The sequence below is a fragment of the Prionailurus viverrinus genome, chromosome C2 (assembly GCF_022837055.1).
Source record: "Prionailurus viverrinus isolate Anna chromosome C2, UM_Priviv_1.0, whole genome shotgun sequence".
Lineage (NCBI taxonomy): Eukaryota > Metazoa > Chordata > Mammalia > Carnivora > Felidae > Prionailurus > Prionailurus viverrinus.
The window spans coordinates 146682660-146699920 of record NC_062569.1 but is presented as its reverse complement, the minus strand read 5'-3'; the positions used below and the strand labels follow the sequence as shown (position 1 = coordinate 146699920).

Sequence of the window (17261 nt, the reverse complement as noted above, 5' to 3'; positions counted from 1 at the left end):
GTGTGTGTGTATATATATATATATATATATATATATATACCACATCTTCTTTACCCATCAGTTGATGGAAATTTGGCCTCTTTCCATAATTTGGTTATTGTTGATAGTGCTACTATAAACACTGGGGTACATGTGCCCCTGTGAATCAGCACTCCTGTATCCCTTGGGTAAATTCCCAGTAATGCTATTGCTGGGTCGTAGGGTAGTTCTCTTTTTAATTTTTTGAGGAACCTCCACACTGTTTTCCAGAGTCTCTGCACCAGTTTGCATTCCCACCAACAGTGCAAGAGGGTTCCCATTTCTCCACATCCTCACCAGCATCTGTTTCTTGAGTTGTTAATTTTAGCCACTTTGACCCATGTGAGGTGGTATCTCAGTGTGGTTTTAATTTGTATTTCCCTGATGATGAGTGACATTGAGAATCTTTTCATGTGTCTGTTGGCCATCTGGATGTCTTCTTTGGAAAAGTGTCTATTCATGTCTTCTGCCCATTTCTTCACTGGATTATTTGTTTTTTAGGTGTTGAGTTTGGTAAATTCTTCATAGATTTTGGATACTAACCCTTTATTCGATATGTCATCTGCAAAGGTCTTTTCCCATTCCATCAGTTGCCTTTCAGTCTTGTCAATTGTTTCCTTTGCTGTGCAGGAAGCTTTTTCTCTTGGTGAGGTCCCAGTAGTTCATTTTTGCTTTTAATTCCCTTGCCTTCGGACATGTGTCAAGCAAGAAATTGCTGAGGCTGAGGTCAAAGAGGTTCTTTCCTGGTTTCTCCTCTAGGGTTTTGATGGTTTCTGGTCTCGCATTTAGGTCTTTCATTCATTTTGAGTTTATTTTGTGTATGGTGTAAGAAAATGGTCTAGTTTCTTTCTTTTTTTTTAACGTTTTTTATTTATTTTTGAGACAGGGGGAGACAGAGCATGAACAGGGGAGGGTCAGAGAGAGGGAGACCCAGAATCTGAAACAGGCTCCAGGCTCTGAGCTGTCAGCACAGAGCCTGACGTGGGGCTCAAACTCACGGACCATAAGATCATGACCTGAGCCAAAGTCGGCTGCTTAACTGACTGAGCCACCCAGGAGCCCTCTTTTCTTTCTTTTTTTTTTTTTTTTAACGTTTAAAAGTGGTCCAGTTTCATTCTTCTGCATGTTGCTGTCCAGTTCTCCCAGCACCATTTGTTAAAGAGACTGTCTTTTTTCCATTGGATACTCTTTTCTGCTTTGTCAAAGGTTAGTTGGCCACACATTTGTGAGTCCAATTCTGGGTTCTCTGTTCTATTCCATTTATCTATGTGTCTGTTTTTGTGTCAATATCATACTGTCTTGATGATTACAGCTTTGTGGTAGAGGCTAAAGTCTGGGATTGTGATGCCTCCTGCTTTGGTTTTCTTCATCAATATTACTCTGGCTATTCGGGGTCTTCTGTGGTTCCATACAAATTTTAGGATTGCTTGTTCTAGTCAAAGGGAAGACTTTAGAAATTCTATTTTTAAAGGTTGCTGAAACTTGGAAGCTGTTTTTCAATGAAGTCAGGGACCTTTCTGGTCCAGGTGTTTCTGGCATTGAGTCAAAAACAAGTATATGACATAAGTAATGTGATAAAGCAATAGTCTCGGTAATGCTGAGAACATACAACATAGGCACGATGAGGTTTAATAGGGAGCAAAGGATCACTTTCACTGTACCTGAGTCCCTCCAATGATTTTTCTAGATAACTCTGCTCCCCTAAATCAGATCTGTCACCAACCACTTCTTCAGGACATTAGGAAATATACTAGTCCCTTTGTTTAGACCTGATGAAGGTGTATGCTCAAGCTCTTGTGCACATAGAGAAGCAGAATTTATTAGCAGGCTTTCAACCATAGCTAAATTATGGAAAGAGCCTAAATGTCCATCAACTGATGAATGGATAAAGAAATTGTAGTTTGTATACACAATGGAGTACTACTTGGCAATGAGAAAGAATGAAATATGGCCTTTTGTAGCAACGTGGATGGAACTGGAGAGTGTGATTCTGAGTGAAATAAGTCATACAGAGAAAGACAGATACCATATGTTTTCACGCTTATGTGAATCCTGAGAAACTTAACAGAAGACCATGGGGGAGGGGAAGGGAAAAAAAAGTTAGAGAGGGAGGGAGCCAAACCACAAGAGACTTTTAAAAACTGAGAACAAACTGAGGGTTGATGGGGGGTGGGAGGGAGGGGAGGGTGGGTGATGGGTATTGAGGAGGGCACCTTTTGGGATGAGCACTGGGTGTTGTATGGAAACCAATTTGACAATAAATTTCATATTAAAAAAAGAATTTATTAGCAGGATGAAGAGCTCTCGGACAGGAAATTATTATAAAAAGTGTCACACTTCTACCTCAGCAGCGATCCTGGGTGTGACACTGAGGCTGGATCTCATCACCTTGCAGTCAGGGTATCTGTTATATCCTGAACTCACGGGCTTTCATCTGCACCCATTTGTGTGTCAAATATTTGTTGACATTAGGTAGGAATTCTGAGTTAAGGGGTACAAACTTCTCCCTTCTAGTAAATTCCTTGACTTAGTTTCAGCCATTAGCCTCCCAATGCTGCCCCAAACTACCAGCTCCTCTCTGTCCCCACCACAGCCCCTAATCAGGTCTTCACCATTACTCAACAAGTGAATTTGTACAAAAGAGCTTTAAAGTAGTTCACCACCTACCAGCCTCTGTTATCCAGCCTACCTTCAGTATGGATGCCTGTGATGGGCTGAATTGTGCCCCCACCTCCCCAGCCCCTGTCCATACTCGTGTGTTAAAGCCCTAACCTCCAGTACCTCAGAATGTAACTATATTTAGAGATGGGGCCTTTTCAAGAGGTTGCAAGCTAAAACGAGGTCATCAGGGTAAGCCGTCCTCACAAAAAGAGGAAATTCGGACACAGACAGGCACACACTATAGAGGGAAGACCATGTGAAGACACAGGGAAAAGACGGCCATCTACAAATTAAGAAGAGAGGCTTCAGAAGAGACTGAACCTTCCAGCACCTCGATCTTGGACTTCCAGTCTCCAGGACTGTAAGAAAATAAATTTCTGTTGTTTCAGCCATCCAGTCCATAGTACTTTGTGATGGCAGCCCCAGCACATTAATGCAATGCCCACTAGCTTCCTACACGTAGGTCTGCACATTCTCCTGTTTAAAATTCTGTTCTAGTTCTCAGACTCCCCATTTCCTTTGAGAGCAGGTTCAAAGTCCTTAGCATGGCATATCTGGATCTTCCTCCAAGTCCAACCTGTCTCTCTAATGTCATCTCCTGCTGACCTATCCTAGTCCATGCCATCATTCATAATCCCATGACACAACAGATCATCCCAAATGTCAGAACACACTGTGCCCCTCGACCACCTTCCTGACTTGGCACATATCGTCACCTCTGTCTGGGAATCACCCTCTCTGTACCTCCCTAGTTCTTCGAGAGATGCTTGTAATATATACAATCATTGAATTACTATGTTGTACGCCTGAACATCATGTGTTAAGTACACTTCAATAATAAAGATTTTAAAAAATAAACCTGAGGCAAAGAAATAATAATATGATAGACTGTGTAATAGTTTACCTAGTTGCTTATTATTTATTATCTTATTCCTCTAGAATATAATCACCAAAGGTCAAGTATTTTTGTCTGACTCATTGAGCGCCATGACCTTGGGCAGTAGAATAGGACTTTGTACTTGGTAGACACTTGATAAACTTTTTGATTGAATGAATGAGGTATGGAAGGAAGGAAGGAAGGAAGGAAGGAAGGAAGAGAGGAAGGAAGGAGAAGGGAAGGGAAGGGAAGGGAAGGGAAGGGAAGGGAAGGGAAGAGAAGAGAAGAGAAGAGAAGAGAAGAGAAGAGAAGAGTCGCTCAAATGTCACATAACCCTAATCCGTACACCCCCAGGCAGAGCCGGTCCCTCATCCTCTGTGCACCTTCCAGCACCTTCTCTATTAGTGCACTTAGGTCTTTGGGTTGTGATTGTTTGCATTGAGTTCCTTGAGACTGAGATGGTGTTTTACTCAATATAACTGTAGCACTCAGTAACTAGTGCTCAATAAATATTTGTTGAATGGCTGATGCTATATACTTATAATTTGTCTTCCCCTCCAAATTCACACACTGAAGTGCTAATTCCCAGTGTGATGGTATTAGGAGATGGGGCCTTTGGGAGGCAATGAGGGTTAGATGTGCTCATGAGGGTGGGACTATGGTCTGATGGGATTAGGACCCTTATAGGAAGAGATGACAGGCAGCTCTCTGCCTCCCTCCCTCCCTCCTTCCCCTCCCTTCTCCCCTCTCCCTCCCCCACTCCATCTCTCTCTCTCTCTCTTCTCTCTCTCTCCCTTCCTCTCCTTCCCTTACCCCACCTTACCATGTGAGGACACAGCAAGAAGGTACAAGCCAGAAGAGATCTGTTACTAGTAACCAAATCAGCCAGCTCCCAGCCTCCAGAACTGTGAGAAAAATAAATTGCTGGTGTGTAAGCCACCTAGTCTATAGTATCTTGTTACAGCAGCCTGAGCAGACCTAAACAGCCGGATGGCTGAATAAGTGAAGGAGACACTTTCTCCCATTTTAAACAAGGACTCTTCCCCAGACCTGGTCATCATCCCCTTAACGTGGTGTCTGTGTGACACCCAATCACGGGCAGACCCCATCTGTCCTGTTCTTCTGACACCCATGAGCTGTCTTCAGGCCCCAGACCTTTTCCAGGTACACATTATCTGTGCTATATTCTCTTTCCACCCACTTTCTCCTTTCAGGGCTCAATAACTGCCTTCGACCTTCGCTACAAAGTATGAAATTTATTTTTTCCACCCTGGAAACTCCTTGCTCCTTTCTTTTCCCAGGAGCCCGTTTGAGTAAATCCACCTTTCCCAACCATCTTCCTCGCCCGGGCTCTTTGCCAGTATCACCCGGGTCACACTCCGATGATTCTGTCCTGGGGAAGTGGGGCTTTGGTTGGAGGCTCAGCTCCCTCCTGAGCTGCTTTCCTTCGTGCAAACCCAGGACTCGTCAAATTCTTCTCTGGTTATGTAATCGCAATGCAATTTCCACAGGCTTTCTCCTAAAACATTTATAATGTCGTACCTTCAAGCATACATAACTCAAGGAACTTATATGAGTTTAAACACACATTAAACTGAAATAGAAACATCACCCACCTGAGACGTCGGGCATTCCATGTCGGGGTGAGCCGTTGCTCTCCTCACATGGACACAGAGAAAACCTGTCGTGTCAACAAAGGAAATGCCTGGTGGAGAACGGACGTTTTCTCACCATGTTACTGACATTTCAGTAAGCCTCTCCCAACCCCCCTCCCAGCCTCCACATGAAGGAGTCTGAGAGCTGCAGAAATTGTGGGGCAACAAGCTGAGTGTTTGCTTACTTCCTCTCATGTTAAGGAGCCTAGAGAGGGATGCTGAAGCGTGCCAGGGTCACTTATAGTTTAAAAAAAAAAAAAGCGAACTTGGATTTGGAGGGAGCAGGGGAGGAGGAAAGCCTTGGAGACACATATCTGCTCTGTAATAGCACTGTTCTCTAGGATAGCCTGCAGCCACATGCAGCTATTTAAATTTAAATCAATTAAAATTAAGTAAAGTTTTAAATGTGGTTCCTTTGTCACGTGAGTCACATTTGAGGTGCTCAAGGGCCACCTGTAGTGGCTACTGTACTGGACAGCGTGGATATAGACGATTTCCATCATTGCGGAAAGTTCTTTTGGGTAGCTCTGATGTATATTGTAAGTAAAGGGTTTTTTCTTAAGTCTATTCACTTATTTTGAGAGGGAGAGAGAGAGAGAGCACACAAGCACAGGGGAAGAGCAGAGAGACAGGAGAGAGAGAGAATCCCAAGCAGGCTCCTCGCTGTCAGCGCAGAGCCCCGTGCAGGGCTCGATCTTGTGAACCATGAGATCTCGACCTCAGCTGAAATCAAGAGTTGGACGCTTAACCGACTGAGCCACCCAGGCGTCCCTGTAAGTAACGTTTACATGGAATCCCAAAATGTGAAGTTCCTACAGCTGAAATGAGTGTGGGGAAAATATGGAGTGAACTTCAGTGACTGCCAGAAACATGATTTCTTTTTCATCACTCATAGGTTCTCTGTCAACACAAGTGAAAGAAAAGAATGAAAGGCAGAGAGAAGAAAGGAAGAGCAGTCAGATGGTTATCGGTACAAAGGCGTCTCACTGCAGATCAAGAGAACCCATCGTTTTTAGAGCAAAAGAAAACCAGTGGCCAGAGGCCAGCTTGTCTGAAGTCTGGTCAGGAGGTGGCACGCACTTTCCTTTCCAACAAAAGTGGCTGCAAATGTCTCTGTGTGATCATGCAGACAAGGGTCATGGGTCATTCAGGTATTTGATGTGGCAATTTAAAAGACTTAATATGAAAGAGGAGTATGCTGTCACCTTTAAACAGCTCCTAACCCCTATTCACACAGCACTCCCTTTTCTTAAGGCCATGTCGGATGACTGAGTTGTGCAATAACTTACGTGGGCGCCGTTGCTGGGGGGAAAACACATTCATGTGCCAGGGAACTGACGGCACTTGCCTAAGCCCGTCAGAAAGAAAGCCAAAGAGTCTAATCCCAAGGAATCCTTGGCATTCGGATTTCGGGGCTCATGACAGCGAATGGACACTCATGTTCTTGGCTTCTCTGCTTCCCAGTCTGTCTCTCTGGGTTTTTAAACCATTGATCTGCTTCGTAAGAGTTCACCTCTTCCTCCACGGTCACGTAGGAAGTGGCCAGTGTACTCCATCTACCACGTAGATTTTTCAAGACCTCTTAACAGCCATCCTGCGGGAATAGCCTGGACTTCTGGGCTTTACAAAACATCTGAAGTGAATCAGCTTTGCCGACTCCTCACTCCGTCCACCCTGTGTGGCAGGCTGGCCGAGGGGTGGGATCCTCCAAATAAATCTGGAAGCTGGAGGGCTCACGTGAAGGATTCGTATCTACTGCTTAGCAACGATGGCCTGGCAAACTGCTCCCAGTAGATGGGCAGATTGGCCCGGTGTCTGAGGCTGGTTATGGTTTGCGGTGAAACCCTCCTGTGATTCCCTCTGCCGTGAACTCCGACCGGGCGAGGGACGATGACAGGACGAGAGCCCAGCCTGGGTTCTGCATCGGTTGACTTCCCCCTCCCACGTCCCCGGCACTGTCACTCACCCTCTCACCAGAACGAGGAACAGGGAGATGTCTCGGCACCCACATCCAGGGGCTGGCAAGCCTATTCACCAGCTGGGGCCCAGAGCATAACCACCAACTCTCCGGGATCCCTCAAGAAGGCTGTATGCATACCCCTGTGTGCGCATACACACACGTGGACATACACACGCACAAGCCACATATACACACAACCTACACACACACATACTCACACATACAACATACACCATTCCACACATGCGCACAGATACACCCATACACAGGTACACCCACACACCCACACACACACACACACATACACCCACTCGCCCTACACATGTACCACATGCAACATACACACTCTCATACATACATATATGTATGTACATATATGTACACACATGCTTTTGAGAGCTCAGCCCTCACCAGAGCCCTTTGACCCAGACCCTCAGGCAGTTGGCCTGAGCTCAGGGTGGAGAGGGGGCTGTCCTTCAGCTGCATTGCCACATTAGCAGCTCTCTCATTAAAAGATATGTGACCTTGGGGCGCCTGGGTGGCTCAGTTAAGCGCCTGACTCTTGATTTCAGCTCAGGTCATGATCTCACGGTTTGTGGGTTCGAGCCCCGCATCCAGCTCTGTGCTGATAGCACAGAGCCTGCTGGGGATTCTCTGTCTCTCTGTCTCTCTCCCTCCCTCCCCCTTCCCCTGCTTGCACACTCTCTCTCAAAATAAATAAACATTTTTTAAAAGCTATGATGTCTATTGATATAGCATCTGGCCTGTGATGTCACAGGGATGGTTGATACAAGGTTATGATACATCTAGGAAAGAGATCTGTAAACAGGCCAGCAACCAGAGAGGAGGCAGGATGAAGAATGCAAAGCCCCTAATAGGAGGTCGATGGCCTACTGCAGAAACTGGCCCCCCAGGCTGACCACCGGGGCCCGGAACCGGTTTGAAGCCCATTCCCACGGGTGGCGTCAGACACCATAGCCTCTTACTGTTCCCGCGAGACGCCGGGCTCGCCCTGAAACCTGCAGGCATCCGGCTACCTCAAAGGAATGGGGAAGAAATAAGGGATGATGGGACCGCTGAATTGTGGTTTTGTTAAGGTGGTGCTGACCGACTAATAACATCTGGGTTTCGGGGCGGGCTGCACACGCTCGAAGCTGCTGCAGACACGAGCTAATTATCCTGAACTCAGAGGTAGGTGCACACAGGCCCTGTCAGCAGTTGAGCCTGCAAAACCACTTACTCCGTCTCGTTTCTTGCAGCAACGTGCCAAGCTATCGCTAAGCGCACGCTCTGTCTAAAATACCCGGATTGAAACTACCAGCGCTGGGGATCCCGGAGGCCACCCGTGTATTTGTATTAGCATTCTCTCTCTCCCCGCCAAGCTCTGGGTCGCTGTACATTCTTCTAGATTCCAGCACCACTCTGCTTCTCTTCCTCCTCTGCAATGCCTTCCCCACCGTGCTTGCCAGCAAAGCCATCCTTCTCTATAGTGACCAACTCTCCCAGTTGGCTCCAGACTGTCTCCATTTTGGCGCTGAAACTTCCACATCTGAGGACACCTCCTAATCCTGGGCAGATGGGGACCATTGGTCATCCTGAGTCTCTCCCAGCCCTACAGGATCGGTCGCATGTGATTCTGCTATTAATTAGACTGTATACTGTCTAGCAACATAACCTAATGACACAGGCGGAGTTTGTCCCAAGATCATAAACTGCCGGAGTCAAGGAGCTTTTATTGATCTCCTTGGTGTGCCTAAGAATTGCAAGTTGACTTCCATTTATTTTAACACCAGGTCTCTGCTTTGACACAGTTCAAAATGAGACCTCTATAAAGGTTTTGTCCTCTGAAGACAGGATGGAGCTTTCCCATGAAATGGTGTCTTGAGTCCTGATCTTCAAGGTTGAAGGTCCAGACCAAGAAGGACCTAGGGGTTTTGCCCTGATCAGCAGGAGAGGCCTCGTGGCCAGCCTTTCTCAGCCAGTTCCTAGAAGTTTTATTTAAATACAGACTCCGAGGGCTCATTCCCAGAACTTTGGATTCAGGACTGCAGTTCCCCTGGTGGTTTTTGATTCCACCGGTCCTTGAAAAACAGAGCAGAAACTCTTTAACCCAGGTGGGACTAGCTGTTGGTTACCAATCAAAAAAGGCCATGTACAGGGGCACCGGGGTGGCTCAGTTGACAGCAACTGACTCTTGACTTTGGCTCAGGTCATGATCTCTCGGTTGTGTGATCGAGGCCCGCATCAGGCTCAATGCTGACAGCATGGAGCCTGCTTGAGATTCTCTCTCTCTCTGCCCCTTGCACACGTGGGCATGCACTCTGTCTCTCTCTCTAAAATAAATTTTAAAAACTTAAGGAAAAAAAAGACCACTTACAGTGCAAATCCATATTAAAAATAGAAAAGATGCATACTTGCCTTAACCACTTCAGTTTAACTTAAAATATGTAAAGTAAGGAATCTTCACCTATTTTCTGATAAATGCCCAAAGCCTTTCTTGGGTATGGGTTTGCTGATTGGATGGCTTCATTATTTTTCTTCTATAAGTCGCATCCATATATTTCTAATTTTGACTTCTTTAAAATAGAACAAGAATTTAAAAATACTTGTGAAGTGTTCTGAGTGTGGCCTCCTTCCAGATCCTTGCAATGTTTTTTCAAATCTTTTTACAGTTGTTGCAACCATACCAAATTAAGCAAAACTTTTGAGCAACTCACATTTGTTGAGTCTCATGGAAGCAGGCAACTCAGAGACACACTCTGTAAGGTAGGTTATATCCTTTTGCGTAGAACATAAGTTGGGGGGGGGCGCCTGGGCGGCTCAATCTGTTAAGCGTCTAACTCTATTTCAGCTCTGGTCATGATCTCACAGTTTTGTGAGTTCGAGCCCCACATCGGGCTCTGCGCTGACGGTGCAGAGCCCGTTTGAGATTGTCCCTCTCTCTCTGCCCCTCCTCTGCTCACACTCTCTCTTTCTCAAAAAATTAAAAAATTAAAAAATTAAGAAAAAAAAAAGCATACATTACATGAGAAAAAGAAATCTTTGTTTCTTTGTTCACCAGCTGATTCCGAGCATGAAGAACAGAGCCTGGCACATTGTAGGTGTTCAATTTGTTTCTAAAAAGATGGTTCCCATCATATTTAATTAAATTAATTATTTACTGTAATAGTACAACCAGCATAAAAATGTTTAGGTTCGGGGCGCCTGGGTGGCGCAGTCGGTTAAGCGTCCGACTTCAGCCAGGTCACGATCTCTCGGCCCGTGAGTTCGAGCCCCGCGTCAGGCTCTGGGCTGATGGCTCAGAGCCTGGAGCCTGTTTCCGATTCTGTGTCTCCCTCTCTCTCTGCCCCTCCCCCGTTCATGCTCTGTCTCTCTCTGTCCCAAAAATAAATAAATGTTGAAAAAAAAATTTAAAAAAAATGTTTAGGTGCTAACACAATGGACTCAGTAAGCACAGCAGATAAATCAGCAGGTGGGTGAGAGAGTGGTGAACTAACTATGAGCATACAACATGCCATGGGCATTGATTAGTGTGTGTTTTGGAGGTGATGGGGAGTGACCATTAAACTGGGGAGTCCATTACGCGAACATTTGTAACGAGACTCTTCGCTCTCCTGGTAAGTAAGATAAGAAGCCTCGGTCAACTGAGGGCTGAGAGAGTCAAAGGAAGGAGTCATTTTTGGTTGTCAAGAAACTCTTCTCCCTCCAAAAAAATCATACGACATCTTTCAACCTGTTCTAAATAACTAGGGGCTGCTGTGGTTCCCAACTGGGAGTAGACATCTTACCACCATTTTAAGAGCGAACTATCAACCTGCTTCTTAATGTTCTTTATTCATGCCCCTCTTTGCCATGAAGGCATTTGAATAAAATGACTTGAGACCACATCTAGAATGGTGTCACACAGTCAGACTGCCTTGTGCAGATCCTGGTGTTATGTCAGCAATGTGAAACTTTGGACAAGTTCTTTACCTTCTCTCTGCCTTAGCGATGACTCCATAGGGTTATTGTAGAAACTCAGTGAGGTAACACGTGAAGCACTTAAAACTCAACACGTTGTTATCATGTTTTATCTGCGCTTCTTTACCAGGACTTAGTGAGTGTCAAAAACAAATAAGCAAACCAACAGAAAAAAATTGGTTGATTGAAGTTCTGTTCCTACCACAGAAGAATTAGTGTTCAGGGCCCTGATCCATTGCATGTGATTGACTTTTGCTTCTTCAGACCACATTGATTTCTGGGGACAATCAAGACTTATATAAGGCAAGAGGCAAGTAGAGAATAGTGGAGTTTCAGATAGATTTGGAAAGGCTGCAGTAGAGTCAAGGAGTGACATGCGGCTGTCTCATTGTCCAATAGGCTCTCTCTCTCTGTCTCTGACCCCCACTCACTAGAAATGTGGTATTACACTCATTGAATGAAAACTTACCTTGCCATTAAAACTGATTGCATTAAAAAATTGTATTGATAATGGTAAATGATTTCAATATTAATTTAAGATTTAAAGGCAATCAAAGGCATTCATGTATTAAGGAGAAGCCATTGGCTAATAAAATAGATGATATCCTCGACCTCATGAAATACATGTTCTTGTAGGATGGCATAAGGTAAAGTGTTATATGATTCTTGGCCTGTGGGCTTTGGCTAATGTTTGGATGGCTAGTCATGAACTTGGAAGGAATAAGCTTGGATAATTAGTAAGAAGGAGGTTACTAATCGAGGAGGTATGTGGATGGCCTTCTAGGAAAGTGCCCTAAGTGCATACTCGCCAAAAGACTCTCTCTTGCAGTGGCAAAGGTGCTGAATAAACCAGTGGACAAAATACCCATCCCTGTTGCTATCAGTCAACCTCCTCCCCAGCCACCCAGTCAGTGACTGTTCAATGAGTTCATGAGCAAAGTGGCCATGGAGGTGGGAAGGGAGCCTATTGATGAACTTAAAGACAAGGCTAGTCTGGCTGCTTCCAGTGCTGAGACCCAACTTAAAACAAGTATGAGCCATCCTTTATCTCCTAATACTGTCTTTCCTGGAGGGACCAGCCTGCCCCCTGAGGACAGATTGACTTATGTGACCCCTTCTATCATGGGGCATCAGCATTTGTCCTCACTGATATAAACATTCTTTCTGGATTTGAACTTGCCTTCTGTTACCTGCCATTCTTTGGTCAGCATTGCCATCCACCGTACGTATTGCTTCTGTCCAAGGAACACACATTTCAGAAAAGAAATAAGACGATGGGCTGCTGCATGTGTATTTCACTGATCTTACACTATACATTTTCACTCAGAAATAAATTTGCAAACACACACACACACACAAACCAAAAAAAAAAAAGTGATGTTGGTTGGGATTGATTTCTCCTGACTCTCAAGGGAAAATAGAGCTTCTGCTACAAACTGAAAGCAACCTGAAGGTAGATGAACCCGTGGATCCCTGGGCTATCTCCTGAAACCGCTGTGTCTAATGGTAAAAATCAATCAAGGGCTAAAGAAACCCTCTTCAGGCATGACCACCAAGATCTCAGAAGTCTTGAGAATGAAGGTGTGTATCATGTCCTCAGGTGCAGAACCCTGACCAGGTGAGGTGCTAGCTGACTTCAAAAGAAATCTGGTGCTAGAGGAGGGAAGACAGATCTACCAACTTGACCACATACAGAAATGAGCAGCACTATTTGCTTCCCACTAAAAGATATATGTTGGTATTTTAACTAATTTTCTTCTCCTTTTGTCCCACTATTTCAAATAGGGTGGTGGTGGTTACTGATGCGGCTTTGGGGTCTTGGTGGGGGTTCAGTGATGACAGCCAGGAAAGAATTCTTGAAGATGTCTTTGGTGCAAAAAAGGTGATTTTATAAAAGCACGGGGACAGGACCCATGGGCAGAAAGAGCTGCACGGGGCTTGTGCCCAGCGACTGCTTATCTATTGTGGAGTTGGGGGAGGTAAAGTCAAGAGAAAGTTTCTTAAAGGGATTTCCATTTACTAAAGAGGATTTACAGATTACTGGAGGCCTAGCTATTGTCAAGCTAAGGTTGTTTTTCCCTCTAGCAAAACATTACATTAAGATCGTAGGGAGTTCCTGGGGCCCTGGGTGGCTCAGTCCATCAAGCGTCTGACTTTGGCTCAGGCCATGATCTCGCGATTCACGAGTTAGAGCCCCACATCGGGCTCTGCGCTGACAGCTCAGAGCCTGGAACCTTCTTCAGATTCTGTGTCTCTCTCTCTGTGTGTTCCTCCCCAAGTAGTACTCTGTCTCTGTCTCTCTCCCTAAAACAAATTTTTAAAAAATTTTAATAAAATAATATCTTTAAAAGATAGTAGTGAGTTCCTTGAGATTAGGCTATTGATAAGACATTTGTAAACTGATGGAGACCATCAGTTTAACTGTTTGTTTTCTGTCCTTTCCTTTGTTCTTGGGCGGCCAGAAGTGCCTGAGGAATATCACACATATCCCACCTGGGGGTGAGGGGGGTTGTGCTAGCTTGTGCTTGGCCCTCAGTTTGCCTTATGGTCCCTCATCAGTTACCCCTGCAAATTTTCCCAAAGGTTACAAAATATCAAGATCATTACGAAATAGATGAGAAATGGTCAAGACCCAGAGATCCTGAAATGCCAAGCCTTCAAGGAGGGAAAAACATATTTTCATTCAATGGTATGAATGATGGTTGTCATGTTAAAAAAAATTTTATTTAATGTTTATTTATTTTTGACAGAGAGAGAGAGAGAGAGAGACAGAGACAGAGACAGAGCACGAGTTGAGGAAGGGCAGAGAGAGAGGGAGACACAGAATCTGAAGCAGGCTCCAGGCTCTGAACTGTCAGCACAGAGCCCAAGGCGGGACTCAAATTCACAGAGCGCAAGATCATGACCTGAGCCGAAGTCAGACGCTCAACCGACTGAGCCACCCAAGGTGCCTCGATGGCTGTTATGTTAAATGCAAAGGGTAAGTACAGGAATAAGAGTATTTGTTGATATTAGGCCGCCAACGGTGTGCACTAAAGGACAAGTGTCCATCTTCCTGTCTGTCCAGCCTCTCATTTCACCCACACTCCGAGTCCCCAGGGATACAAAGACAACCACCCCTGATAGAGGCCCGGAAATGGCAGACATCTTCCTCCCCAGCCTCCTCGGACCTAGATATCTTTGATCAGACACATCCACCTGGACTTCAAATGAGGAATAAGTGCTGCCATGAAGCCAGAACGGCAGCAAGTTCTCTATGCGTGTGTCGCCCGGGGGAAGGAAGATTGAGGTGGGGACAGCAGCAGCAGTGGAAATGCCAGTAGAGTGGTGACTGAAGGCCCTGAGGTCTTGGGTCAGCAATGGAGGCCACGCATCCGGGCGGGCTGTGGCATCACATTCCTCCCTGTGTGGTGTCGTTTTAGGCATTTCCCCCTTGCTCTCTGGCTCCAAGCCTGGTTCCTCAGCCCTTCAGAAGTTTCCATGAGATAGACACCTGCCATACTTGCAGCACATTCCTTTCCTGCTTAAATCAACCAGTCATTTGATCTTGCATGCAGCTAAGAATACTGACTGATTCGGCATGAGTGAGACTGGTAATTAAAAACTCATTCTATAACCTGTCCCACGTCTCAGCCCCGACTCCCATGACCTGATGGCCTGGAATTAATCATTCTCCCTTCTTTCTGTCTTCACATTTCACAGCAACCTGTCTCGATCCTGACCCTTGCCTCTGAAACCCACCTGTACCTAATCCTTCTAGGGACTCATCCAACTCCAGGGCACCAGGGCACCTGGAAGAACAGGACTTTTAGACTCTGACAACTTGGGTAAAAATAGAGATTGTACTCGGTTTGAACAAAGCCTCACAAAGTCTTGCTACCATGCGTCTAAGTTTCCGCCAAATGTCTCCCCTTTCGGGAGGAGCCTCGTGTTTTTTTTTGCATCTGATGTTTTTGTTCTTGTTTTCATTCTTTTTTCCCCCATTATCTAACGGCCTACAGTTTTTGCCACTGAAAGGTGATTAGCCACCCTCCTACCACCAACGCTGGCAGCCAAACACTTCCCATTACAGCTACCACAGGGCCCTCGACATTGGCAATGTCCTCCCTCGGAGGTTCTACATTTCCAGGCCCCCAAAAGGTAGCCTTAGTCTTTCTGACTAGTCCACAGTTTATTTGAGGGACATCAGCTAGTACTACCTCAAACACATCTCTCGCTGCACCTGAACAGGAACCCCAGGACCAGCTAGGCAACCTCACTCAGGCCATGTTCCCTACCTTCCTGAAACACCCAACTGCCCCTTGACTGCAGCCAAGGTGGTCAGGCTTAGCCTCTCTGATTCACTCAATTAGGTATTCTGAGGCTCGACCATGAGTCCCAGGGATCTCCTTCCCATCTCTCCAAGGAGCCTTGGGGTCCTCATGCAAACAGGATTTCTGGTAACCTTCTGGAACCCCAGTGTCAGGAAGGCAGACAGGTGAGCCTAGATTATGCCTCTCCCATGCAGTAAGACCATCAGTATGGTCAGTAGGGAGCCCGCTTGTCCTGTTGGAAGCACCTGGGACTGTTCTGGTTTTTGCACTGACAGCCCAGCATCCCAGGAAAATCTTAGTCTCAGGAAAACCAGGGGCACTCCTGGTCACCCTAGCAATCCTCCAAAGTGAAATAAAGAATGTTCTACAAGCTGAGGTCGACCACAGGTTATGGCAAAATGAATTGACGCCCTTAATGTTGGCACGAAGTAGTTTTCTTTCTTTGTATCCACACACGGGGCATCTTTTCAGACTTGCCCAAATGCTAAGGTAATTATGTTCCCTCTTTGTCAGAGCTTGAAAATATTCACAGAAGTCCTGGAGCCTGCTTTCTTCCAGCCGACTGACTACTTAGTGAAGCATTCCTCGCTTAGCTGCTGCAATCTTCCCCCTTTTCATCATTTTAGCTGATCTCTTCTGAACCTCTGCCAATTTATCTGCCTCTTCTTCATACCATGGCACTCGGATTGAATGCCAGGCACATTTATGTAGGCTTTCACCTCCTCGGCTCATTATGTGCCCCAGGCAGCAAATGCAGCAAAACCATGGAAGCATCGTATCCAATGACTTTGGAGAAGTCATTCCACCAGCCAGCTGGCTCTCCATTTCCTCATGATAAAAATGGACAGGTCATCACAAAAGTCCTTTCCATCATTGTTAGTTATGGAAAGATCAATATTGCTTCAGGATAATGCCTCGCCCAGTGGCTCTCCATGGGGGTGGGGCTGAATCCGAATCACCTGCTGCCCTTTCACAATGTATACCTGCTTCTCCAGCTGGCCACCTGCTGACCCTCCAGGGTATGCGGACACTTGGAGCAAGGGGAAAGAGGCGTTTTCCGCTTTATGAAAGCTCTTCTAGTGACTATGATAGGCAGAAAAATGTTCCCCTTCTAATCCCTGGAGCCCGTGAACATGTTAGGTTACAGGGAAAAGAGGAATTGAGGTTGTATTTAGAATTAAGATTGCCAATCAGCTGACCTTAAGATAAATGATACTGGATTATCAGGTGAATAATACAATGTAACCACAGGGATTCTTAACAGTGGAAGGGGAGCGGGGGCCTCGGTGGCTCAGTCGGTTAAGCGGCCGACCTCAAATCAGGTCATGATCTTGTGGTTTGTGAGTTCCGGCCCGGCCCCGTGTTGGGCTCTGTGCTGACAGCTCAGAGCCTGGAGCCTGCTTCCGATTCTGTGTCTCCCTCTCTCTTTGCCCCTCCCCTGCCTGCACGCTCTCCTTCTCTCTCTCTCTCTCTCTCTCTCTCTCCCCCAAAAAGAAATAAACCTTAAAAAAATTTTTTTTTAAGCAGAAGGGGTAGCAGAAGAGTAGGTCAGAGTCTTTCACGTGAGGACTCCACGGGCAGCCTCGAGAAACTGGAAAAGGCAAGGAACAGAATCTCCCCTGGAGCCTCCAGAAGGAATACAGCCCTGTTGACCCCATGATTTTAACCCAACGAGACCCATTTTGAACCTCTGACCTCCAAAAATGTGATAATTTGCATTGTTTCAAGCCACTAGACATGTGCAATTTTGCTACACCTGCAACAGGAAACAAATACAGTGACCTCTGGGGCTAATGTGGAACACGTACACTTGCTCT

The 17261-nt window shown here is 45.8% G+C and overlaps 1 long non-coding RNA gene across 4 annotated transcripts in view; it reads right to left on the bottom strand.

The window, feature by feature from the left end:
• LOC125175676 (uncharacterized) overlaps positions 1 to 17261 on the bottom strand; it is a 72866-nt gene that overhangs the window by 35772 nt on the left and 19833 nt on the right. For 2 of the 4 annotated variants that reach the window (XR_007155923.1, XR_007155924.1), the window contains exon 2: positions 5173 to 5237. The exons of 1 other annotated variant lie outside the window; for it this stretch is intronic. This is a non-coding gene — a long non-coding RNA (uncharacterized LOC125175676). Of the gene's footprint in view, positions 1 to 5172; positions 5262 to 17261 lie in introns of all 4 variants that reach the window. One more of the 4 variants, XR_007155925.1, reaches the window with a different exon arrangement.